Source organism: Plodia interpunctella, chromosome 23 (genome assembly GCF_027563975.2).
Source record: "Plodia interpunctella isolate USDA-ARS_2022_Savannah chromosome 23, ilPloInte3.2, whole genome shotgun sequence".
Taxonomy (NCBI): Eukaryota; Metazoa; Arthropoda; class Insecta; order Lepidoptera; family Pyralidae; genus Plodia; species Plodia interpunctella.
The window spans coordinates 3,736,982-3,763,395 of record NC_071316.1 but is presented as its reverse complement, the minus strand read 5'-3'; the positions used below and the strand labels follow the sequence as shown (position 1 = coordinate 3,763,395).

Genomic DNA, 26,414 nt, shown 5'->3' with positions numbered 1-26,414 from the left:
GACAAAACCATGCGATAGATAAGCAGTACAATTCAATTTCAATACATAAACAATTTAGGTAGGTACGTTTACATCTTTAAAAATACGCAACGGATTTTGATGCGGTTTTTTAAATAGAAAATTTAGTTCTTGAGCAAAATTTAAGTCGTATCTAGTATAATATTATGGTTTTAGTATAATTTATTAAGGTTTTACCCGAGCGAAGTCATGACGGCCCGCTAGTTAAGACTATATCATTAAGAGAAACATGTTTTCACAGACAAATATGGGCTCAAGATCAAAATTACTTGAGATAGGTTGTGTTACATTTTATTTATCACAGTTACCCAATTACATAAATCTTTAATGCATGAAGTATATTACTTCAGGTGTTGTACAAGACCTTTAATTTTACATCGGAAGGATTTCTAAGTAGGCGAAGGGCAAATAATGCGTGTTGCAACTTAATTACCTGTAATCTCGTAACCTACCTTAGCATGTACTTGTACAGTCAACATCACATCGATCAGAATCATTGCTAAGTAGCGGCGCATTCGCTGTGATTAGATCTTAACACAGTTTTTTCTTATTATAAAGAAAAGTCCTCTGCTGCGTCTGTCTGTTCGCGATAAACTCGCTAACACACAAACTACCGGAGGAATTTTCATACGGTTTTCACCAATAAATAGTGTGATTCCTGAGGAAGGTTGAGGTATATAATTTATTGTTTTTACCAGAGCGAAGGGGAAAGGAAAGTGCCGCTTGTTTTTTATTATGTAAACAATATATTTAAAATAGACGTTTTAGGAAATTACTTTCGTGGTTAATGTTTTACTTTAGAATGTCTAGGTTTGAACTTGAACTGTGTAGATTGTTACAAGTCTCTCTTGTTGTCACTCTTAAGAAAAAAAACATAGTGTAGTAGTGTTATGATTTGTAGGATGACTTGACTTGCAGTCGTACTTACCTTACAAATGTATTGTGTTTACGAATACGGAAGAAAAGCAAACAGTGCATTTGTCTGTCTGTGTGATTCATGCTGCGTTATGTTTGACGTTTCTGGCGATTTTGTGGGCACGCCCAGTCATTAGTGAGTAACTCTTTGTTTTTGTGCGTGTTGGGTTAGGATCATACGTGTATAAATAATGCCTGAAATATTAATAATGCCTGATTTACGATTTAAACTTTAAATTGTAAATCAGGCTTTATTAATATTTCGTAGACAAGAGTTAAAATAATAGTTAAAGAAAAAATAATCAAACTTACAAACAACTGTTAATTTGTTTGCAATTTACTTTTTTGTAATTGTAAGTTTTGTTCATGATAGCTCTCCGTGGGCGGTTTTGTCCGCGTCAATTTAAAAATAGGTCTTGTTATATTTGTGCCAAATTTGTTTAAAATCCGTCCAGTCGTTTTTGAATCTTATTACTTTATAAAGTTTTAAATTTCAAAAATCAATATTATGTGATTGTTGATACAATGTTTTTAGTCAAGTTATTTGAGGCCAACCACAGAGAGTGGCCATATATTGGTCGAACACTGTCTGAATAGACTCGACAAGTAGTCAAGTTATTTTAGTCGATATGTCATCTCTCCGGGTATAATTAAGCACTTGATCTTCGTGATGGTGATTTTATTATTCAAAGGGCCCGTCATTTGCATAAACGGACAAAGTGCGTGAAATACAACGCGTGATTATATTACTCATTGTATTTTGCGCACTGATAATGACATTGTGACGAGATATCAACAACTTGAAAAGTATTCAGACTAGCGCTAGATAAGCCTAAATGAGTAGCTGACAGCCAACATTCAGTAAATACAGAATACCAGACGCACATAAAGAAAACCAGACATAGGTTTACGCCAAGTTTTATACCTATTTCATATGAAAATACTAAACTTAAACAACTAAGATTATGGCTAGTGACAAGAATTATGAAATATGCACTATTATTATTGAGACACCATTACAGTATGCAAGAGAAAACATGTAATACATCGATCAGTTACTCATGTAACATTAAATTGAGTTACACGGTATTAGCGTCGAATTTGCAATTTTTAGATAGGCATTCATCACCAAGCATTTAAGAACACTGTTCTTATCGGTGGAGCTGCCTCCATTTACATATATCGTTCGCCATCGATTTTACCTCCCTATACGACATAACTCCTGCCTTCTTCAACTGATTCGTGAATGCCCTTCGTGGCTTTTCCCTCTCCGAGCTTGGATTTTTCCTTGAATTTCATGATGAAAAAAAACACAAATCATCTGCCATAATGATATTCTGCAGCTATCTTATATCCTACATTACGCAACGTTGAATACAATTGAATATTATGTATGTGTAATTACAAAACATACCGGTCGTTAGTCATTTTGAAAGTCTAGACTGGGACACTGAACTTTAAAGGCACAATTCATAACACTTGTGTAATTAGAATTATGCTGGCCTAATTTATTAACACTATTCATAGAGAAATATTCCACTGACGATTTGCTAAAATGTTCTAGATTTTATATGACTATATTATCGTGCTAAAAGCATTCTCTGCTAGTCAACATTCGGGAAAAACTGAAAGATAGTTAATAATTTACATTTAATTTAATTTACCTGTTACTCTGTAATTATTTATGTGGAGTAGGTTATCGTATGCGGTTTCATTATTCGTCTATAATAGGTCCCTATTTAGAATATAGGTTCCCGGATTTCAAGTCGTTGCTTATTTTAATAAAGTGATAATTACGCTGTTAGTGTACGTAGTGATTATTTCATGAAGCGACTTGTGCAACTGTAGTCTTGTTGTGGGCGGATTGACTAGACAATAAAACATTTGGCTCGAGTCCTTGTATCGAAACATAGTAAGTATAGAAGAGAAACAGAGGTTACATTCAGGAATAACGTAATTTGCTACTGATGGTAGAATTTTCAAAATCGATTTAGTTCCGAATCCCCCTATACACAAATTTATTTATTTATTTATTTATTTATTTATTAGGTACACAAAACAGTTTTACAACAAAAGTTAATATAAAAACAAACAATAGAAACATAGCCAGTTGCAAAACCAAAAACAAGTGCACTCAGCATGATTAACTTAAGTGACGACAAGTAAACAATATATAAACAAATTGGAGATGAGTACTTAAGTATATAGTTACAATGTGGGGACAAAAAATTTGGAGCATAAATAAAAAAAAAAATACATAATCTTAGATAAATCAAATGGTTGATTTAAAAAATAGCAAGCCTATAGAAACAAAACTGTAAAGGCATATAAAATAAAACAATTATAATGAGTGGATGATTATGACAGCAATCTACGGATATGGTTTTTGAAGCTATTTAATGACAGGCAAAAGATATCAGGTACCTGCTCAGAGTTATATTCGACATGTAGAAGATTGTATTTTCGGCAAATTCTGAGAATCGGATTATGAGACGAAACTTTATTATTACACGCGGGTATGATGAAGGGGATAATAATGCGAACTGATCTAGTCGGGACTCTGAAATTTATATTCGATAATAATGTGGTAGACAGATGACCTTGAATAATTTTATAAAGATATACGAAGTCCTGGACAGAGCGCCTCATCTCAAGACTGTTGAATTTGAAAAAACTAAGACGCTGGTCATAGCTACTTAGCTGTCGCTTTAGGCCCCGGCGCGCTGAAAGTACGTGAAGGAAACGTCTTTGAATGGATTCAATTAAATCAATAGAGACCGCGTATTGTGGACACCAAACAATGGAGGCATATTCCAGTCTACTCATTACCAAGGCTCGGAAGAGATGGACCAAACTATCAGTCCTTTTAAAGTCACGAGAGACACGGAGTATGAAACCCGAAAGCTTGTTACATTTCTTGGTAATCATAGCGTAGTGTCCATTAAAACTAAGATTACTATCAAAGACCACCCCTAGATCCTTAACTTCAGATTTTCTAGCAAGACTTTTGCCACCTATGCTATACTCAAAAGTAATTGGTTTCTTTTTGCGAGTGAATGTTATCACAGAACACTTACCGATGCTAAGGCTCATTTTGTTGTCAGTGCACCAAGCGACCAATTCGTCAATATCCCTTTGAATTGCAATGCAATCATTTACTGAGTTTATAGAAGTAAAAATTTTAAGATCATCGGCAAACAATAGTGAGCTACAGCGCAAGCGGGGTATCAGGTCATTTATATAAATTATGAAAAATAAGGGTCCTAGGTGCGAGCCCTGAGGTACGCCTGATGGGATGAATATTGGCTCCGAACAAAATCCCTTGAGAACCACCAACTGGCTGCGATACTCCATGTATGAACATATCCATCTATAAAGACTTCCGTGAATTCCTAGGGCCTGTAGTTTACTCAGAAGAGTAATGTGATAGACTTTGTCAAAAGCCTTTTGGAAATCAGTATAGACGGAATCGACTTGACCATGTTCATTAAAAACCCTGCAAATGAAATTGGTATACTCCATTAGGTTACTGACCGTCGACTTGCCTCTAACAAATCCATGTTGAGCTTGCTCAATATGTGGACTAACGTGAGAATATATATGATCATAAATTAAAGATTCTAGTAATTTGGAAAAAGCAGATAAAATACTAATGGGTCTATAATTAGAACAGTCAGTTGGATCACCAGACTTGTATATGGGTACTAAATGAGCTCTTTTCCACGTGTTTGGAAATATCCCAGAAGTAATTGATTTACTAAATATTATGTGCAGGGGAGTCAGTAAGGCGTCAGCGCAACATTTGATGAAGCATGGTGGGATACCGTCTGGTCCAGCTCCTTTGTTGACATCAAATTGCATTATTTTCTTACGAATATCTTCTCGAGATAGGTGTACTTGGGACAACGAGTAAGAACAATTATGCATAGCGTTAAATTCAAAAGAGGAATTACCGTCGCAGCTAGTGAAGACTGACGAGAAATATTCACAAAAAAGTTCAGAGACAGCAGCGCCACCTGTTGCAGATTTATTTCCATAAGTCATGGTATCAGGTATAGAATTGCATGTCCTCTTGCTATTAACATAAGAGAAAAACAACTTTGTACCATTTAAAAGTGAGTCCTCTACTCCGCTTATAAAATTACTATGGCATGATTTAATTAGTTGTTTTGATCTAGTTCGTAATAGCTGAAACTCGTCATAGTCCCTGGGGTTTTTGTATTTTTTAAATCTTTTGTGAACTTTATTCTTCTCCTCAATGCATGCTTTTACCGGCTGAGAATACCAGACAGGATATATTTGGTCACTAACGCGTTTCATGGGAGTGTTTTCCTTTATTATTTTATTCAATATTTCGTAGAAGCATTGCACGTCTGCATTAATATCATTATTATTAAGGAGATCAATCCAATTCACATCCAACAAGCTACGAGAGCACTTATCATAGTCGCATTTACGGAAATTAGGAACAGCTACCTTCTTTGCTTTAATATTATTTTTATTGAGATGTGACGCAACTTCGATATCTATTGCTGGATGATGTCGATCAGGAGTTGACAAAGGACAGCATTCTGATAAGGATAGAGTAGCGACATCTGATATGACTAAATCTAAGAACCTATCATTTGAGTTGCGTACATGATTATATTGATACATGTCGCATAAGTTGAGGAAATTAACTAAAAGGGATGACTTTGCATCATAGGGATCGCTATGTTGGAGACGTTTTGACGTAGGAAATGTTGGGTCCAAGGTCCAATCGAGTAAGGGTATATTAAAATCACCCAATAATATTGTTTGAGCCTCAAATATGTTTAATATATTGTCCGAGCATTTATCTAGTAATGTTTGGTAATCAGAGACAGAACTGTTAGGGGGTAAATAAACTAGGCCAACATTCAGTGGCATACCACGGCCATCAGTTATAGAAATCCAAATGTCCTCCAGATCAGATTCACAATCACTGCGCCTAATGACAGGTATATTCTTTTTTATAGCAATCAATACCCCTCCGCCAGAAAGTTTGGATGTACGGTCAAGATCACGATCCTTGCGAAAAACAGTGTATCTGGCATCTATAAATTCATTGCTGCAGATAGAATCGTCTAAATTGGTCTCACACATACAAATTATGTCATAATCATCATTTAAAATATTTATATATAATTCCTTTAATTTACTTTTAATACGGTTAACATTCTGATAAAAAATACGCATAATTAATGTAAGAATAAAAAACAGTACAGCAAGATAATGGTGTTTCAAAAAGAACAAATAAATATATATATATATATAATATAATATTAAGTTTTACAAATTTTGTCCAAAGAATCTTTGTTTTTTATATGTAAAGCGGGAGACGTGTCGTCTTTCCTCATGTACACGCGACCAAATTTCACCCATACATATTTGTAACTTTTTTCCTTGGCAGCCATACGGGCAGCGGCGTGTAGATCTTTGCATTCCGCTGACAGATGCTCCGAAACAAATATCGGTGACTTATCTCCGGGGACGCCAAGGTGGCGTGAGTTGAGTGGATCTTGTTTATTGCTGCGGTTGAATCTCTTGACACCTGAGATTATCACGTCTCTGACTCGCTCCGACGGCAACGTAGCTAGAATGGTGCGGGGGCGGCCAGAGGTAGGGTTGAGCTTTGCAATACGTCTACACGAGCGTATGTCACCGTCCGAAATTGGGACTTTTATTGTGTCGCATAGACTCTTAACAATGGCAACAACATCCTCGTTGTGACGCTCAGGCACCGCCTGTATTTCAAGGTTGAGACTTCTTGATGATTTTTCCACTATGCCAATCCGCCGTTCTAACTTGGCAACCTGTACTCTTAACTCAGCCTTATCCGACTCAAGGCGAGATATCGTTTTACCCATTTCTTGAACGGTGTTTTCCGTGTCGGATTGTTTAGCCGCTAGAAAGTCAGTTGTGGAAGAAAATTCCGATTTAAGCTGCTCAGCCACGTTAAACATTTCGCTTTTTATGTTTTGTCTGATCTCCAATGTGAGTGTTTCCCTCAGGCTATTTATCTTCATGTCAAATAGTTGGCTAAATTGCTTCATGGTGATGCTAGCCTCCTCATTAAGTGTTATTCCACGATCTGAATGAGAATCAGAGGAAAGACCCGACATATTGTATTCGTCGCATGACATATTTGCAAGCTGATTATCAGTGGTATTAGCATCAAGTGATACAGGTGCAGTGGTAGCTAAGTTGGATATTCTATGAGTAAATGGCGATCCCACGGGTGTGTCATCAGATCTATTACGACGCGTGACATTATTGCACGTATCACAACGCCACACGCGCCTTATATTTTTAGCATTTGTGTTAAAATCGTCAGTGGAAATATTTAAGCATTTATAGTGGTATCCATGATTGCATGATATGCATTTTAATGATTCTTTAGCATTGGTAAACTTATTACATGCAGTACACAGCATTTTGATGTAATATTGATAAGGTAGAAGTCACAGCAAAGGAAGAGAGTAGCACAGTGAAAGAATTCTATAATAATATTCGTAGCCAGGTTGTAAACAACACAACTAAAATTCCACGGCGGGCGGTAGATAAGATGCGATGTCATCGACGACAAGAAGACAAAGACTGCCGGTGCGATGAAGACCGCGCGTGCGAGCGAGAGCACTGATCGCCGCGCGCTCTCGTATTAGGCGTCTACGACTGATAATGCTGAGTCTTATTGAATTGAATTTAAAACTCACAAATTCTCGAACACTGTAGCTGCAATCCCATTTATTTTTTTTAATACACAACACTAATATTGTTCACTTCACATTAACATATATTACAGGTTTAGAGATACGCTTATGACAGCGATAATTTTATTGTAAGTACGGAGCAAATTTAAACTGTGTTTACTAGTCGGAAGCGTACCGTCGAAATTACTAACAGTTCCTCTGTATAATATTAATTTTGATTATATTTATAATCTGTCTTACTGTCAAAATACCGTATATAAGCTCAGATGCGCCGTCGTGCTTCTTAGTGATAGGATAAAATTATAGAGCATTATGGTGACGTGTTGTCCCGCTCTAGAATTCCATATCCTCTCGTGCATGTTGTAAGGGACACATAGCCTTAACAGCTGATAGGCAACAATAGCATCGCACTGCAAAGAGGCTTGATTGATGTCAGGCAGGCGCCCGGTTGTGAAATCATAGCCAAATCTTCAATGTAATGATTACTTTTTACGAGAATCCTGGGCTTTGGAGCGTCACAGCTCCGAGTGTGCGTGACCTCACACCCGATCATGAGAAAGAAAGTTAAGAGCATTTAATTTTGCACGAATTTACTATTGCTTTGTAAATACTGATTCTGTACAGTTATATTTTGCGTCTTCACTCCCCGTCTAAGTGGGTCACACGGTCTCGCCAGCCGCTATCGATTTTGCTATCTTACGCAAAATTAAGGGTACAAGTAGAAGCTATGAGCGGAAGATTCTGTTTTATTATAGTTAGTAAATGAACAATTTTTTACGTGAATTTTTACATTTTCTCCACATATGTGTTTACGACCAGTATTTTCTTTATTTCTACCCAAAAACTACCCGTGGTTGGTTGTCAATGATTTGCTTAGGGAGTTTAATCAATTAGGGAAAATACCTATTCGTATTCAGTGTATACATGACATATCCTGCATTCTAGAAACATCTCTAGAATCTAAAACATCAGTGATCCATTTCTACTGTGATCCAAAGATATATATTTCATATATTTATTTTGTTGCGTTTAGATGGAAATGAGTGTAACAAATATTTATTATTATTTGTGTAAACTATACAAATAGTTATGATAAAATATGATTATATGGAAAATGATGAATAAATAAATAAATCTTTTAAAATTATGAAGTAATTGTTACAAAGTGGAAAATGGAAGTAAGGTCTAATTTTACATGACATTTAGCTTGTTGTCTCCTTTTTGTTATTTAATAGTCTCTTTAATATGTATTTAAGAACCAAACATGTAAAAAATGTGAGTGTATTAGAAAAAACAATTAAAATTCGGGTTTTTGCCAAGAACAATACGACTCAACAGTTTTTATATTAGATGGTTTATTGTCTTTGAAAACGTTATTTTGGATTTCATCGCAACTGGAAACGTTTGAGATAAGTATTTACTGTGTGTGCCTATCCCAGCATCATAAATGCTAAAGTGAATTTGTTTTTATTTATTCACGCTTTCTCTACTTAACAAAATCTGTCACCAGTGTTAAGAATAACACTCGATAAGAAACTGACACATTTTCATAAAAGTTAAAAACCCTTTGTTTGATTAAAATAATTTTATTTTTAATACAAAGAGAACAATGGGATTTTCATTAATTAATAACTCGTTGATTTATTAAAGCTTAAAAGGAAGGAAATTCAACTATTTAACAGATCATTGGAATGACATTATTGTGTCAGTTAACTTATTTATTTACAAGGAAAAAACAACATTATTGTTTGCGGTATTTTAGGACCTTTGAAACATTTGTCATGCAATTTCACAAAAAATAATTAACATATCTATCGCTTTAGAGGAAAGCACATGTAAATTATTTTTAGAAAAAAAAACCGGTCAAGTGCGAGTTAGACTCGTGCACCGAGGGTTCTGTACAAAATTTTGAATATGCCCGCGAATCTTGAATTGATGGAATGTCACGTGACTGTCCTAGTACTAGTTATGGTGGTGTGGATTTAGTAATTAGGTCATAGACGGATGGTAACACAGGTCGACGGTATGAGAGTGGGCGAGGGCACTGACGTTTGACGTCACACTGTGATTGCAGATTTATTGGCGCGCTATGTTGTTCTGTAGCGCTATCAATCACTTGTGTTGTAGTTTCTTTTATTATTCTACGAAATTGGTCCACTTTGAGCACCCAAAATGGTACCTGAAAGAATGAGAGAATGGCACCCGAAGTATTCTCTTGATACCCTATTATATGTATTGTAAATTATGTAAAACTTTCGCCGTTGGCATACATTACATATTTTGTTATGTTGTATTCAATAAAGTTATTTCAAACAAAGTTTTAGTCAACAAAGCGCGTGAAGTTTGTGTGCAAGTACAGTGGTCACCGCCGCTATAGTTTTCCGTAGCCCTAGACGTCAATTAAAAGGGAAACGGAGCGGTGAAAATAAATGAAGGAAATCTATAGCCAAACGTACCGCGGAACTGAACACGTGCTAACGAACCCGACCTCACCTGCACTTAACGTAATGTACCAATTAGCAGACCACGGCTCAATGCTCCCACTTTTAATACCGACGACCAACGAGTGACCTGATTGACGAAGTTAACACCTGGGTCTGTTGAACTGGGTGAAAGTGAATGGCAATTTGATAATGACGGCCGAGCAGCCATTTTTAATTTTAAATTGAAAATTAAATTACAATAATGGCTACGCAAAAAGTAAAATGTGGAATCTTGAATTCTAAAGCCCACTATACATTGGGTGGGCAGTGATAGAGCAAACGTTACGACCACATATATTTTTTGTTACGTACAGTCTACCGCACGTTGAACCTGCATTACCTGCATGGACCTCTATGCCACGGTAATAGACGCGGGTTTGCTATGATTTTGGTTAGATTGTCATGCTGTTGACACAAGTACGGCGGCGCCACAGCATCGCGTCGCGCTGTGTAGATCGGGCTTATTGCTGTAAAAGCAATAAGAGTGCACAGAATGTATAATTACATTTGTATTATTTACAATTACAAAACTCATTCTATAATCATAAAATCTATGATATTTGGTGAACGTAAACCCGAATTGTTAAAATTTCTAGTGATTTGAGCCGACCAACCAGTAGGCGACACGTTCGCAGAAATAAGTGACAGTGGTAGGTAATATTAAAATAACTGTCACTAAAGTTTTAATATCTCAGAAACATCTTACGAATGCTTTAAATGCAAATATTTATGTATTTTGTATATGGGATCGTTTACATAGTTTCAGGTTTAATCTATGCAATTTTCATTTCCCATGTTTTAGGAGCAAAAGTCGGAAAGCGTACTCTGGGTTTCTACTCTCTATGGCTGAGGAAGAAAAACGCTCAGACGAGCGGTATATTTTATCCCATAACTATCACGGGATCGAAGCCACAAACATGGAGTAATAAAATAATATAAACAAATCTTGCCCCAAATAAAAAGATTTCCCAACGGAAAAGTCCGCAATGAGTGGGAACTCGATTGAGCTTACTTGAACTTTGAGACGAGACTTGCTAAGTTCAGCGTCAGGCTTGCCAGTGAGCTTGGCAGCCAATTTAATGTTAGCGATGCTGCACTACAAAGTTTTACATTTAATAGGTCATAACTTTTTCAAGTTATCCGAGCTTTTTTTACCAAACTAGCGACTTCTTAGATGTGTATGTTCGTGGTTAATTTACTTTGATATATATGTCTCTCTCTGAGCGATTTCTTTTTTCTTCCTTAGGTCCAGAGCGTCGTAGCCCAAGGTCCGCTTTCTTCATTTATCTAATTTCTTCTCCACTCTTGGCGTCCTTAGTAGTTTGACCATTGGCCTTTTATATTTATGTATGTGTTAACGTGTTAATAATAAAATATCTGTAATTCATAGTTTACTCCAATCGACTTATACATTATTTGCATAACATTTGCTGGGCCATTTTTTGGAGTTAGGCGATTTAATTTTGATTAGATAAAGTATGTGGTGCATGTAAAGTTCGTTTTAATTATGTTGTTCAAAAGTAATGTTTTATTTAAAAAAAGAACACGTTATTTTAAGTGTTCACAGCACCATATTTTTCTAAGATAAAAACCGCCCGCTTATATTTATATACCTCATCTTCCGCGGTGCACCTTAATCTGGCAATACTTCACTGAGATTTACGGCCAGTCCAAGGTTCAGATACATGTCGTCCGTATATCACGTCTGGAGGTGGAAAGATCCATGGGCAAGTTACGGACGAAAACTGGACTTTTACTAATAACTTACCTTGAAATTTATTTGTATATGGGCTTTTATTCAGCTTCCCCTACCCTTCCATGCCCTGAAGTTAAATTTTAACTATTTCCGCTTGTCCTACAGAGTTGAAATTTTCGACGTCGCTTCAGTTACCGTGACAATATATTGTTACGAAAAGCATGACCTGATGGACTGCACTTAGAATCTGCACTTCACCTGAACGGTTACTGCACGAACATGTTTTTTTGTCAATCGTCGATTGATTGCAACAAGATCGCTGACGATAATAAAAGCTTGGTTGTGAAATTACATTTTTGTAAAAAGTGAGTGTATCACTGACGTTTTGGGAAAATGGCGTACTTTGCGTTCTTCTACACAGATTAAAATTAACGCCAAAGTTGATGGTGCAACCTACTCTTAGAATATTAATAAACTAACCTCTATGCTATTTCTTCATACGCAACGGCTTCCTTAGCATGTATAAGAGTTGCAATTTTCCTTTATAAATTAATTTATTTGCCCAGCAGTGGGACGAAATAGGTTAGTAAAACCAGATGCAGGTTAACTGATAAATCACGTAGGGTGTTTCCCATATTTACCTTCCTCAGAAACAAGTTGGTAAAATACCTCCCATAACTCTGATTGGTTAGTCAAATTCAATGTCATGTCATAATTTGTTTGTAGGCACCGAGGATTTGCAACCACAGAAATGTCTTGTTTTAATAAAAGACTCGGCAGTGGTCTTGGTAAGGTTCTACCCCAGGTCCTTGCCCCCCTGGCAAGGATGCGGCGTGGGCTGAGACATCAACATTAGCAGGAAGAGCTTTGTTATGAAGTCATTCAGCAGTCAATAAGGAGTTCTTAGGACGCAGCCATCTTTAGGGATTTTGTACCAAAAATTTATAGTGTTCGCCTTTCAAGAGGAATGAGTAGATGCTGAATATAAATCTTTAAAATGACTACTCTATGATTACTATGTAATCGATTGACATTACAATTTGCAACGTATCCCGAATTGCCGCTCACTGTACTATAAATGTGATGTTTACAGTTACATTCGAGCAAAACAGACACAGATGTAACAATAACAAAAGATATTCACGTCAAAGCAACAAACTGTGCAACTGTTTATCAAGTTGTCGTGCTATCCGGATTTTCCGAGCCTCATAAGTCTCACAACACTCCCTTCCCTAATTTAAAAGTCTACTGAATACAATTTACATGCAACTCAAATATAGGTCAGAGCGTATTGCGTACCGCATCATATCTGTATTATACAGTATACTTACAGTAAAGTACAACATACACAACATAAGTTAATTCAGAATGTCCTCTACGACATGCGTTCGATGAAAATGTTTGGATAATAGCTCTTTCGGCGGCGTTTATGACTGAAATGATAAGAGTAGATTAATTATAAATATATAATCTTCTTATACCCAAATAGATCAGCCCGGAGCATAGTAACCGCTCCCGATTGAAAGAAGTCCTGGGCCAGTGGTTAAGACGCCCGTCGGTGATTAAAAGGTCCAAGACACTAGTATCTTGTAATAAAAGAGACATTATTTCTAAATATCCTTTTGGCTAGACGATTGTATTCATGTATTTTTTGTTATATGAAGTTGCATGGATCTTTAGTGAACTGGTGATAGGGGCGAGTTCGCAGTAAATTGGGTAGGTTTTTATATGTGTCAACTGTACTTCTGATTTACTTGTACAATGTTGTGATGAACGACGGCACTTGACAAAGTGCGTACAGACGAGAAGTGGGACAGCGGGACTAGGGTCGATCGATTACGCCACGCAATCGGAGGTTGTTGCACTGTCATTTTTAGGGTTCCGTACCTCAAAAGGTAAAAATTCAGTGTTTTCCTAAGTATATGAACGGTTCATATATTAAGACAGTTTTTCTAGGTAAATTAAAACAAACTACGTGTAGCCTGCAACATCTCCCGCGGTAGACTAATATATGACCTTTAACCCAAAACCCAACATTAAATATTAATAATATGTAATATATAGTGTATGGATATGGGATATTCAGCTCTCCGGCTCGTTCACTGCTGAACGAACTAAACTTGTAATTCAACTCGATTAAAAGATCCGTTTATTTTGCATATTTTGCATTTTCACAAGGGAATCAAAACATTGAGTATTTCCCGTTGACCTAGAATCATGAAATAAGCGAAATGCACGTGTTACAACATTCGTAAGGGAATAAATCTGAAAGCCGTTAATTTGTATATAAAGCTAAATTTACAGAACCCTCGGGGCCCAGATACAAATCCCACTCGGCCACTTTTTTTTGTTATTGAAGGGCGCGCCTTTTCGGCTAGACTAAGCGGTCAGTGCCTCGTTTTAGTTAGATACATATAATCTGATAGGATTACAGAGATACAGAAAGAAATTAATAAGGTACTGAATCGATTTTGCTCGCTCACAAACAGGGCGTTTTAAATTTGCTTTAACGTATTTTTTAGTTGTTTACCAAGGCGATATTGCCGTTCTTGAAATATTAACGGTATTCCAAGCCCTACTGTAAAGTCACAAGCTATGTCGCGTGTTTTGGAGGGAATTAGCGGAGGGAGATATATCACTATCGTTTAATATTAATTGCGCCTCGCGGCCTTCATTCCATTGCTTCCATATGACAGAAAACATAATACCAGCTGCATCTATCTTCTCCCGCACAGAAAGTCTAATTCAAATTCAAAATTCTTTATTTAACATAGGATGATATACCTATATCACTTATTGACACAATTTTATATAAAACTAATACTACCGACAACAAACTCAAGCGCTGCCTTTTCTGTCAATGAACAAATGTAGGTCTTATACGAGTATCATTGATATATATGTCTTATTAGACTTATTTTGGTTGACTTTCCTTAAATTATAGAGATTCTTCTCAGTCCATAGGCTAGCAACAGCAATTATGTCACTATTTTAAAAATCTCAATTACACCAATAAGCCGTTGTAAATGTGCCCTTTGAGTTTCGCAACTCATTACATCAACCCCGTAAGGAATAATATGCGTCACCTAAATATTTACAAACAAAAAAATTAAAAATGTTTTTTTTTGTTTCAGGTAATAATTCTTATAATATAGCAGTCTTTTTAAATCTGAAGGACCTCATATCGAAAAGTTGTGGAAGTTGGTGACCGATTTTAAACAGTAAGTAAATCAGGGCAGTCTAACGCTAGTATTTAATATTGTTTGTTATTAAATATTGACTTGAGCTCTTTTCGGTTGACACAAACTGTATCTCGCAAAATTCAAGTCACCTTTAAAGTCACTTTCTCGCGTTATCTGTCGGCCAGCCAAGTGTTATCTCGGCCGGTGTTTGATAACCTACTTCCCAGTGATTCCAAGATTACCCAACTGGCAATCACTGCTACATGTTGCTAAGCGGCCATGCTTTGTTTGGTTAAAATAAACTGGGCCTTAGGCATTCGCTCTTGTGGAAATTTCGGGATGAAAAGTACCTTATGCCATGTCTATTTCTAGGTTATGTTCTATGGGCAGGGTCACATTAGGAAAAAGTCATCGTATCTTACAAAATATTTTAGCGTCAGGTCGCCGAGCTGCACATTTTCGTGGCTTAGCATTGGAAACGGTTACGTAGTTTCGTAGTACAGCTCAAACATCTTCGTAGCTAAGCTTCTCGGTTTATCTCTAGTGGAAAAGCACCATAAACTGGAAACTTTTAAAAAACAATTCGAAAAATCGTTTTCGTCGCCGGGCTTTATAAGTGCCTCTGTAGGTAATACGAATATTAATAAAAAAAATTGTGCTTCCTTGCACCAATTATTGGAGACATGCCAAATGGACGGAAATTTTCAGATCTACACATTTTTTGAAATAAAATTTTTAAACAGCTTTTGTACTATTGAATTGATGTGTCTTGGTAATTCAGACTCATTCATACTGACATTGTGGAAAAGTACGGATTTCACAACAGAGATATAAACTGTAAAGCTGGATTGGGTTGCTGGTTTGATCTAATTTCACACCTTACTTCATCAACCGCGAACAACAGAATTTCTTATAAAATTAACACAAATTAAACGCGACTGTTAACTTGATTTTCGACGCATGAGCCACGGGTAACAACCAGTTGCGCCACCACTGATTGCGCATGAGCAATACAAACAAACTGAATTTTGCTTTTTAATTTTAGAACGGCCTCCCACGGGCTCAAAAGTGGGTTAATGCCAAGCCCACACGACCTGTGCCCCGGTTGACTGACACGTCTTGTAACCCTATTGTCATCTTTTTTTCGCGAATAGATTTCTGCTTAGGTGCAAGAGGGAAAGGATGAGGCAACCGGAAGGTGAATGGGGCCAATGGCAAGAAAGTTCAGATGTCGCCTTCATTAGCAGCGTTTAAGATGTCATTTTGAAAACCTTGCAGGTAATTATGTGTGGATGTATCAGCGAATCGACCATCGTCTTTAATTATCATCTTGGCCCGCTTGGGCCATGTCGATAAATTAATTATTTAAAGTACTATATTAAAAATACTAGCTAGATTTTAAATCAAAATGTTAACGTTATCGTAATTTTTATAGTTGATACAACGACTTACGTTATGTCCTCTCAAAAGCAAATACTATTAGGTTGGACTTTTATAAAAGGTTATTCAAAAGTAAATGATGATATCAGAAAATACAACCAAATTACGATGCTTCACTAAGCCTACACATTATTCCCTTTCTTTGTTACTTCTCGAAGGGTCAGTACCAGTAATGAAATTTCCCTTTTAAGGCTAAGAATGGGTTGACCTAGTTTCCGAAAACTCCTGTATCTCCTCAACTACATCTTTGATTCGACACACGTTCTTGTTAATTTTGGCATCATGTTTGCTTTAATACTTTTACGCATTACTTTTGCTTTAATACTGTGCTTTTAATGTTAATACTTTTAAAGTACAGAAATTTAAAAAAAAAAAGTTTAGTATAATAATAAAAATGTGTTTTTGTCCTATAGCTCGAAAATATCTAGATCCGGTTATCTCTTCATTTACCAAAGAATACTAACCCAATTACTTTTATCCAAGTACTCATAAAAAATGACCGACTACGTCAAGTAGTTCATGACCTCTATGCTAATGGCGATAAAGATCAAATTAATCAAGATATTCGTGATCCACAAAATGCCTCAAGCTGATTCATATGAATGAAAGCTGATGATTCGGATCCGGTTACGGGACCAGGGCAATTAACGGATTTCTTTTAATGTTTTGTACATTTATAATTAGTGCTTGTGTGAGTGGAATATAGATGTATTTAATTTTTTGAAGAACAACCCACGCGAGACGTCGTCGTGAATAACAACTCGATTTGATTCAACTTTGATTTATTGTTGCTAAATCGGTGACATGCCGTTGTCCGGCACCAGAGTTACGTTCATACTGTTTCTTAAATACAAAAGATACATATCTAACTTAAATACACTAAGAATAAATTTCATTACATTGTACAGTTTTTATTTACATAAATACATTTCTTACATAGCAAAATTTCACGGATGATTTAAATTATCTTTCAAATTTTCCTGAAGGGTTTACTGGTACAGAATGCTTTTAGCATTAAGTCCCTTTGTACCATATTGGTGAATAAAATTTGAATAAATAAAACATCAAGTTTTTAATGACAAGACAACCTAAATAAATTATGATGATCTGATATCTCAGTATCAATCAATGAGATACCTCAATACTGAAGTAATTTCCTTTCACTAGTAACGAAGTTATAGACTTGTTGAATTACCTTTAGATAAAATTGAACCGAATGACGGAAAGTTACTAAGTATTCTAAATGAAATATTTCGTAACAACAAACAACATCGGACGCTCATAAAACGTCTAGATTACTAAAATCTAATATTACAAGAGCAATATCGTAGATCCCTGCTTCGGCTGCCAAATCGCGTTAGTAAGCATCGTATACAAAAATTAAAGACGCCGCGCTACAGACATTCTTATTTAAATACTTGAAATGATAGAAAATTCTTATGTTATTATTTCTTACTAGGTGCTAAGAAAGAATAAACATTCCATTTTCCCAACTGGTTGTTAAACTCAGTTGCCATGACGGCCTAAACATGAACTAATTAATAGTTTTTAAGACTGAAGTCGGACATGACTCTTTTAAACTCCAATTCAGAAATTAAGTTTTTTTACATGACCACGGTCATAGAACATTTATTGACTTCACACTTTCCGTCAGTTCCAACCTTGCAAATAACCTTGACTTTGCTACAAGTACGATACGAAGGCATGTAGTGTAAACGTGAGTTCCGTTTTTCATGTATATGAGACGCAGTTGCGTCCATTCATTTTTCTTTCTATGTCAATGCAGTCTTGCTTTTTTATTTAGTCTGAAGCGTCAATAATTGAAAACCACAATTCGATTGCTTATTTATTACACCGCTCAGTCACGAATACTCAAGGTCCGAACTAAATGGGTTACCCGACCGTAATTATAGATTTAGACGCAAAAAATGTCTTTATCGTTAGTAAATGTTGCTGAACTGAAGAAAACTATAACTTTAAACATAATGCCAATATCAAGTTATTTCACTTCTGTCATTTTCTTTTATTAAATGTATTATTTACATCGTGTCCCAATTTTATGCACATGCCACATATACATTTTATCTATGAATACAACAATATTTATAGGGCATATAAAATAAATGTGAATATAAAATAAACACCGTGTGTCATTTATCTGCATATCTGACTTTTAATCTATTCTTTATTACGTTATTAACTTTACATTTACTACATAGTTGCAATGTACTATTCAAATTAAAATGAGTTATTCTAATCGAAGTCCAGCCATCGCAATAACCCAGATGGTCAACGGTAATAACCACAAGTCTTGAATCACGTCTCAATTGACTATAATCGCAGGCAGGCAATCACTGTGTTAACACAGACTACAAAGGAGAGACTTGTTTATGTAATTTCTACTTTTTTCCTGATTTTTATGTAGCAAACAATAATGCTCAAATTAAATTAAGACATTTTAATGGATATTTTTAAATATGAATATTGTTTCATGCCAATATAACCGCATATCGCCTCTATAACGGCAGTATTGAGGTCCTTACAAAATAATTTTAAATTGAGTTGACTGTATTGTTACGGGCTTTGTAACAAACACACGTTGTTAACAGTAACAATCTGTGGTTTCGTGTAGTCGTGCCCTTTAAAAGAAATAATCATAAAACTGAAATTAATCGCCATAAAACGAAAATTTTTGTTTAGTTATAGATAGTTTTGTGTCGAAATGGTCGACCTCAATGCAGGAACGAGTCACGAGCTAGGCTAAAAGAATCATTTCGCGAAGTCTTTGCCAATCACTCTTAATTTAGAGTAATGAGTATCTGTTATTCTTACTTCAGTGCTGGGCAAGAAAGTACTATGCATGAAACAGGAAAGAAGTTAAAAATACATTGTAAACTAATCTAGCTGACAAGCGAATAGTCCATTTAACTACTATTAACGTTTTAAGCTCATCAATAGTCATTGACCTTTCTTCGACATTGGGTCTGTGACCTCGAGGTCGTAGGTTCGATACTCAGCCTCGATTCCGACAAATCAACCTTAGCCATCCTTTGTTATATTATTTCATAGTTCATTGAAAAGATCTGTTAGTGGACATGACCGATAACAATTGTTTGGTAGTTCCTGACTTAGGACATGACTATGGATCGTAGTCATTAAGTGAATTGAAAGACGTACAACGACTCTTGGTAATATTAATAGAGTGGTTTACCTTATCCATTTCTCGATTAAAATGCAGATTTCCTCACGATGATTTTCATGCTGGAATAAAAGCTCATGTAGCACACACAAATAGCATTCGAACTTTGCCTGAACTGGGTCTTTCGGGTCACAGGCAACAAGTAAATTATGTTTTGGTTTCAAAAAATAACCTCTATCTCGAATTGTTTGCCAATAAATGACATGCTGCCAAAATCGGAAGATATTAGTGGCTGTAGTAATCAAGAGCTTGGAAAAGGGGGATGTAAGCCATTCTAAGTCCGATGGTCCCGTGGACGAACATCCTGTGATTGTCATTTACTTCTAAACAAAGACCGGAATCGTGTTAGACAAGGCTTATTTAACTTAATTGAAAACGATCCGGTCCAGAGATGCTTGACATTGGAAAGCGAGGTGACATGCAGTTCGGTCAATGACAACCTGTCCCAATTGCTTGTTCTCAGAGTTACATCTTCGAATGGGGTCGTTAAGATTAGTTTTATTTAGATTCTACATACATATACATCTAAATGATCTCGTATACGAAAAACAATAATAAGTTTTTCTTGCTATTTGTTACATGGCCCAAAAATGTATCGATCGGTGTCTAAAATGCAGCGCAAATCGAAAACATAAATTTGATAAACGAAGTAGTGAGAGTCCCGTACTACTTCGTACGACATAGGCAATTTAACTAAAATTTTTGACATTTATAATAGACATTCGTGTTTATAAAGTTTAGTTAGAATATTATAATGATGATCCAATTTAATCCGACCTGCGTAACTTACTATTGTTTGGTTACGTTTATTTTCTGTCCGACTGCCATTATTCCTTCGCTACCTTCCGAACCCTTATAAATTCACAAAGGGATGCCTAGCTAACAATCAAGTATGTCTACTTTATTTAATGAGGATTACTCATACGTATTGTTAACGCAACATTTACTTTAGAGTTATTCAAAAAATACAACAGTATTACTCGTATTTATTGCCAGCAAAAAATGTGGATTTTTAATCGTTCGTTCGTAGTTTATATTGTTCATAATTTTAACGTGAAGTCATATTTAATCGGTTATACAACTACTTCTCACGCACGGCTCAATATTTTTATACGCTCCATATAAGTTATTATATAATAAACGTCAGTGTAACCAACCTAACATCTAAAGCATATTTATTTTAATCTTAATCTCACAAATCATAATATAAAGATGTATTATTAAATAACCCCTAAAATCGATGACGTGTCATACAAGCCACCTCGTAGAATAGGGCGACCTCCCTATTCTACCCGTGGAGTTATAACAAAACTCTAATATCTTATCTCGAAGTATCTCGTTAACGAGACACAAAGTATTTAAGATTACTGTCAATATCGACAATCAGTTCCGTATCACCTCAGGAGTTAACTTTAACATCAGTTTTGACGTGTTTGACAACTAAGGCCAGTGTCTGCTGGCGCTAACACCACTTGGACGGAAACGGATGTGGGTTTGATGTTCGATAAATAATTTGCATATAGATTTTATTTATGGGTTTTTTAACTCTTACAGTCTATCGAGTATTTAGGCGTAACTATTATTATAATTTATTCCCAGAACATTTTCCAAAATAGCCATTGGCCTGCATGAAACAAACTATTCACCATTTTAGTTTGAAAATTTTGCCGTAATGTATTCGTTATTCCCGTTTTTCTATTTTATTCTTTAAGTACACCAAGATGAATTGAACAAATAGTTCCTGTTTGCTACAATTTACATATACAACATGTTCTTAGGTATTTTCGAAGGAGATTCAGAACGATTTGTCTAGTCGTAAAAATGTTCGTCTACATAATAGGAAAATATTACAAATTGCAGACACGACTGAGTGCGTTCTACACTCTTTTGAACTGAGGTTAATTGTTATGTATTCTATTGACCAGCTGTTATTCTATTCCGGTTTTTGTTTCCGGAAAGCTATTTGTATGCACTATAAAAATATTTCTTGTGAACATGTGGTCTTTTGCACATGTTCAAGAATTTAAATCGAGAGACAAACTAATATGTTATACCTTAAAATGCATGATGACGATGGCAACTACTTGTTTCCTGAAGTTGATTTGTTATTATTTTAGAAAATTAAAAGATTTACCAAATAATAAAAGGATATCTAACATTATTTATATAAAAAAGTTATTAATTACGTTACGACAGGGATTTTGAAACTTGGGATAGACTAGACATCGCATTAGATTCGCAACTGACGAGGTGCTCCAAGAATTACGTGATCAGACTACATTATATTCTAACTTTGCTTTATAAAAACCTGTGTTTTTACATTGATCGGACGAATACGTTCCGCTCGGCCTCCTAACCGGGCTGGCTATGTAAGTCCGCTATTTTAGGCCATTCCACAATCAACACTTGGGCATTTTAGCGTGAACGCTCAAAGGGCTCGATGGGTGTAAACCGTGTGCGAGTTGGGACCTTTTTATATGAGCTACATTTTTTGTTGAAATTCACGTTGCACCCCGCTGGCCGCCCCAACAAATGGTGCGGATCGACCCTGTTCTACGCAATCTTTGCTTATCAAACTGTTGCTAACGGTTTACGTTACGCGTTGTTGTTACAAAATCTACAAACCATTTATTTTATTTAAATATTTATCTTTTGCCAGCGTTTGAAAAGTGACACAGAGAAATCAGTATCTTTTCCTAGAATGTACTAAACACTAAAACAATAAACTACTTTCCGCACCACAATTATAACTTCACGCATTAGTGAGATGTGCACTGTCATTTTCTAACTAGCTTTCTACAACTTATCTCATTTCTAACGCGGTTATTGCAATACCTAAGGCTATGGTTATTGCTGTTGCAGATGTCTCCAAGTACGTCTTTAAAAGGCAATTTCATGATCAAGTTATAAACTTATGGGGATATTTCTGTTTAATTTGATATAACGGCTTTGACCGGAAACTTCTAATTACTTATGGAATAACCTTTAAAACGTTATACGCCAATAAAAGTAGTTTTATGATCCGTTAGCGTACTGTGTACTAGTGATGGCATGAGAAATTTAATATAAATTCTATATTAAAACTAAAATTTACAACAAAAATGTCTTATTTGTTCCATATCGCAGACTACGGGATTGACTAGAATAGACATTACTAGTCGTCAATAAATTACGTTGCCTTCTCTTGTCGACTTAACAACAAACGTTAATTCGTCAATTTTTCCGATTTTCTCTTAATCTTTTTAAAACATAGCTCAAATCGTAGTTTAAGTTAATGTGCTCACATTACACTGAAAACATCCAACTATAACTAATTAAATTTCGCCGAGGTCATTTGTTTGAGCCCGTAAACGGTGGGAATGCTGGCGATGTGAACTAAGTGCACATGTAATTTTGTTGATACTTCTAGCTCAGAGTAACACCGCTTTTAGTTGTCAACGCTCGCGCTTTTCATAGAAATTGATTCCTCGTGAGGTTTGGTAACCATAGTACCTAAACTTGTTACTTAAAGGGTCACCCTGTGCTCACATATAGTTTTGTTGGTACGAGTTCTTAACTTTTTATTTGCTAAATTATTCTGGTTTTGGTCTGGTCTGAACCTCTGTAGTAGGCGTAGTAATAGCGGCGAGTTTGCAATGAATTTCGGTAGTTAATGTGCTGTTGATTGTACGAGCATCCCGGCCGTAAGCATATAAGAACGAGAGCGTAGTGGCCAATAAAATACGCCAATACTGATAAACGTGCTCTTTCGTTAACAATATTATTTCTCATTTGCAGGTAAATTTCCATGCACTGGTTTATGCAACGCGGCCGCAGTAAATTGAGCGTAAGTTATTTGTATATCCGTATATGAGCTCGCATAAATTCGTTTTTGGTTTGATCGAAAATGTATTTTATTGTTCGTTGCGTATTTTAAGTAAAGATTACATTTTCAACATGATACGGTGAAATTCAATTTCAACATTTTGTTTTTCATTAAATTCCCAAGGATATGTAAAATAATGCATTTTAGAAGCTTTTTAATTACCTACACAGACGCCAGCCCATATACATTATACATTATACATTATACATATATGTGTATCTGAATAGCTACTAAGAAAATAATTATAATTAAGTTCACAAGCTTTTATTTAACTTGCAATGTATGAATTCGGTTGGAAAACGGACTCTAGCAACTCAATTTTGAAGCAGATAACTTTACCGATTGAGCTGAAATTTTGTATACACATTTAGTTTGGATGACAATGCTTTAGTGTGATATGCATCACCAGATATTGCACCTAGTATCGGCTGCCAACGAGGGAATTCCTCAACGGTTTACTGCACGGATTTTTTGAATGCAATATCTGCCTGAGCATAACAAAAGTTTGTGTAAAAAAAATGTTTTGTATATAAGTTATTATTTTTATCTTGTTTATAAACATCATCAATCATTCAATAACCTACATGTCTAGACTCTAGACCGTTCCAGATCTAGTCTAGACTATATTGCTCTGTCGGTGACGTAACAATCCACTATTAGTGTAAATTTATAGGGTAGCATATTACGCTGTGCCAGCTTTTTGTGACCGTTCCCATTTGTCATATTGGTTTCCACTGGAATACTGTTAGGGTTCCCATCTAAGTCCTGTGGTTCTTAGATATACATATATAGTATAGTAATGAACTAGTCCGTTTTACTGGATCCTTCTCTGTGCTGAATAATATCGTTGCAGTCGTTTTGAGTTTATTCTTGACAAGCATACTGTCTTACTTTTTCTTCTCCTTTTCTCATGGTCTTCGCATGGCAAAACCCATGTGATACCCCTGACGCAGGCGTCCATAGGCTGCGTAAACCACTTTCCATCAGGTGGGCCGCATGTCTGTTTGTCTTCTAAGTAAGTAGTATAAAAAACTTTCCACCATAATACCTATTTGGCGACCTCCACGTACGTTAAGCAAACAGTGGCCCAAAACAACCGGGATCTGGGCCACACGGCCACTATTTTGGGCCGTGAAAATGTCACAACGGTTGCGCCAGCGCAATTCGGTAACGCCCGTCCTAAAATAAGGTCAAATGTGAGCAGTTATAAAGATTAGGCTCCCATCCAGCTTAAGTTTTTGGAAGTTAATATTTATGATAATACAGTTCTTTTTTATGCGAAGGCTATAAACGCACGAAATTGTTTTCTAAGTGTGATTTCTTCATGTATATGCCACAAATTGAACCCTGATAATAATCGCTGTTTTTGGGCAAATATAATTGACTGTTTGAAAGAAATTGTCTACCATACATTTTAGTTGAACTTCGTGAATAACCTCCGAATTTATGGCCACATTATTTCTTAATCCCGGATATTCCCACGGAAAGGTAGCCCCTCAGCTATTAGTTGAGTATTCATTCACTATAGTCTATCCGCTGTCAAGCGATGCGATATCATCGGCACATAACATGGAAAATAGCATATTTGGTCACCCTCCGCGTCACTTGCATACGTCTTTATTGTTTGTTTGATGTCTTATAATTATTTTCATTTACTGTAGAAACTGTTATAGGATTTTGAATAATAACAAGCATTCATCTAAATATTCTTACAAACTTTTAAAGTTTATAGAACAACATCGATTGGCAATTTTCTACGAAATTAAGTATCATAGAAAGGGTAAGTTCAGGAATAACTTAGGTGCTATTGCGACAGCGAATAAATAAATAATACTCCTAAAGACGTACGCATACAAATCACCTTCACTTGGTCCATTCAAATGTAAACAGTTTAAATATTCAAGAGAAATCGCCTTATCGAATCAAATATAATCCATTAACGGGTAATTAATGTAAAGATATTCACGGGTCATGGGTAATGAAAGCGACTTTTTCTCAAATACATATTCATGTCGTGGTGACCTTGTGTCTGGCGCCATGGAGACCGGAAAAGACTTTGGGGTTCCGTGCCATTCTTGTTTTATTTAATTTATTATCTTTTGATAGCCTTCTATACATATACCAAAAAGAGAGGAAAACCAAAAATTTGATTAATTAATCTAATAATTAGATTAATTAACCTAATAAGGTAAAATTAAATTATTAAATAAAATATTTTTTTTCTAACTTACTATTTTGTGTGCTCCAGCCAACTGCTGCATGTGAATTTCTACCTCCACACAAATCTATCCATTGTGCCTATAATTTTTGTTGTAAATTTTTCGTTTAATACATCATGAAAAAATAATGTTCTTTTGAAATTAGTAGACTTATTAGTTGCGCTTATTTTTCCAATCTTTTTAATTCACGTGTATTGTTGTGTACAGAACGAAACGACCAGTTAGACAAAATCATTGCAATAAAAGGCGCAAGGGGTCTATAGATAGATATAACTGAGACCGGCTTCATCTAGCTCTGGCGGCTAAACCTAGGTGAAAACCACTTCGGAGTTTAACCGTAACATAAGGAACCCATCGTTCCAACGTGCTGTATCGTTTCGAGGTCAGGCGACACTCTTCGCGTCCACTCAGTCAGTGTCACCACACTTTCGCATCTTGGAAGCAGTATTAACTTTTAATACTTCACTTTCGTAAAAATGACGCAACATATTATGGCCGTTTCGGAGAATTGCCCGCATTGTACTTTTCCATTGTGTTCCTCTTTTATTTGTAAACTACCAACTTGACCCGGTGCCGCTCGAGGCAAGTCAGTAATGTTACGTGAAATAGTTAATGGTGATATGGGTTCAAACGAAGACAACTTTTTTTGCATGTAGAGACAAACAC

The 26,414-nt window shown here is 35.8% G+C and overlaps 1 protein-coding gene and 1 long non-coding RNA gene across 3 annotated transcripts in view; both read left to right on the top strand.

Moving 5' to 3' along the window:
• LOC128680072 (dual specificity tyrosine-phosphorylation-regulated kinase 2) overlaps positions 1-26,414 on the top strand; it is a 141,864-nt gene that overhangs the window by 8,783 nt on the left and 106,667 nt on the right. The gene's annotated exons all lie outside the window — the stretch shown is intronic.
• The window catches only part of LOC128680076 (uncharacterized), a 41,122-nt gene continuing 29,684 nt past the window's right edge, over positions 14,977-26,414 (top strand). The window contains exons 1-2 of the long non-coding RNA XR_008405814.1: positions 14,977-15,064; positions 23,442-23,490. This is a non-coding gene — a long non-coding RNA (uncharacterized LOC128680076). The remainder of the gene's footprint in view (positions 15,065-23,441; positions 23,491-26,414) is intronic.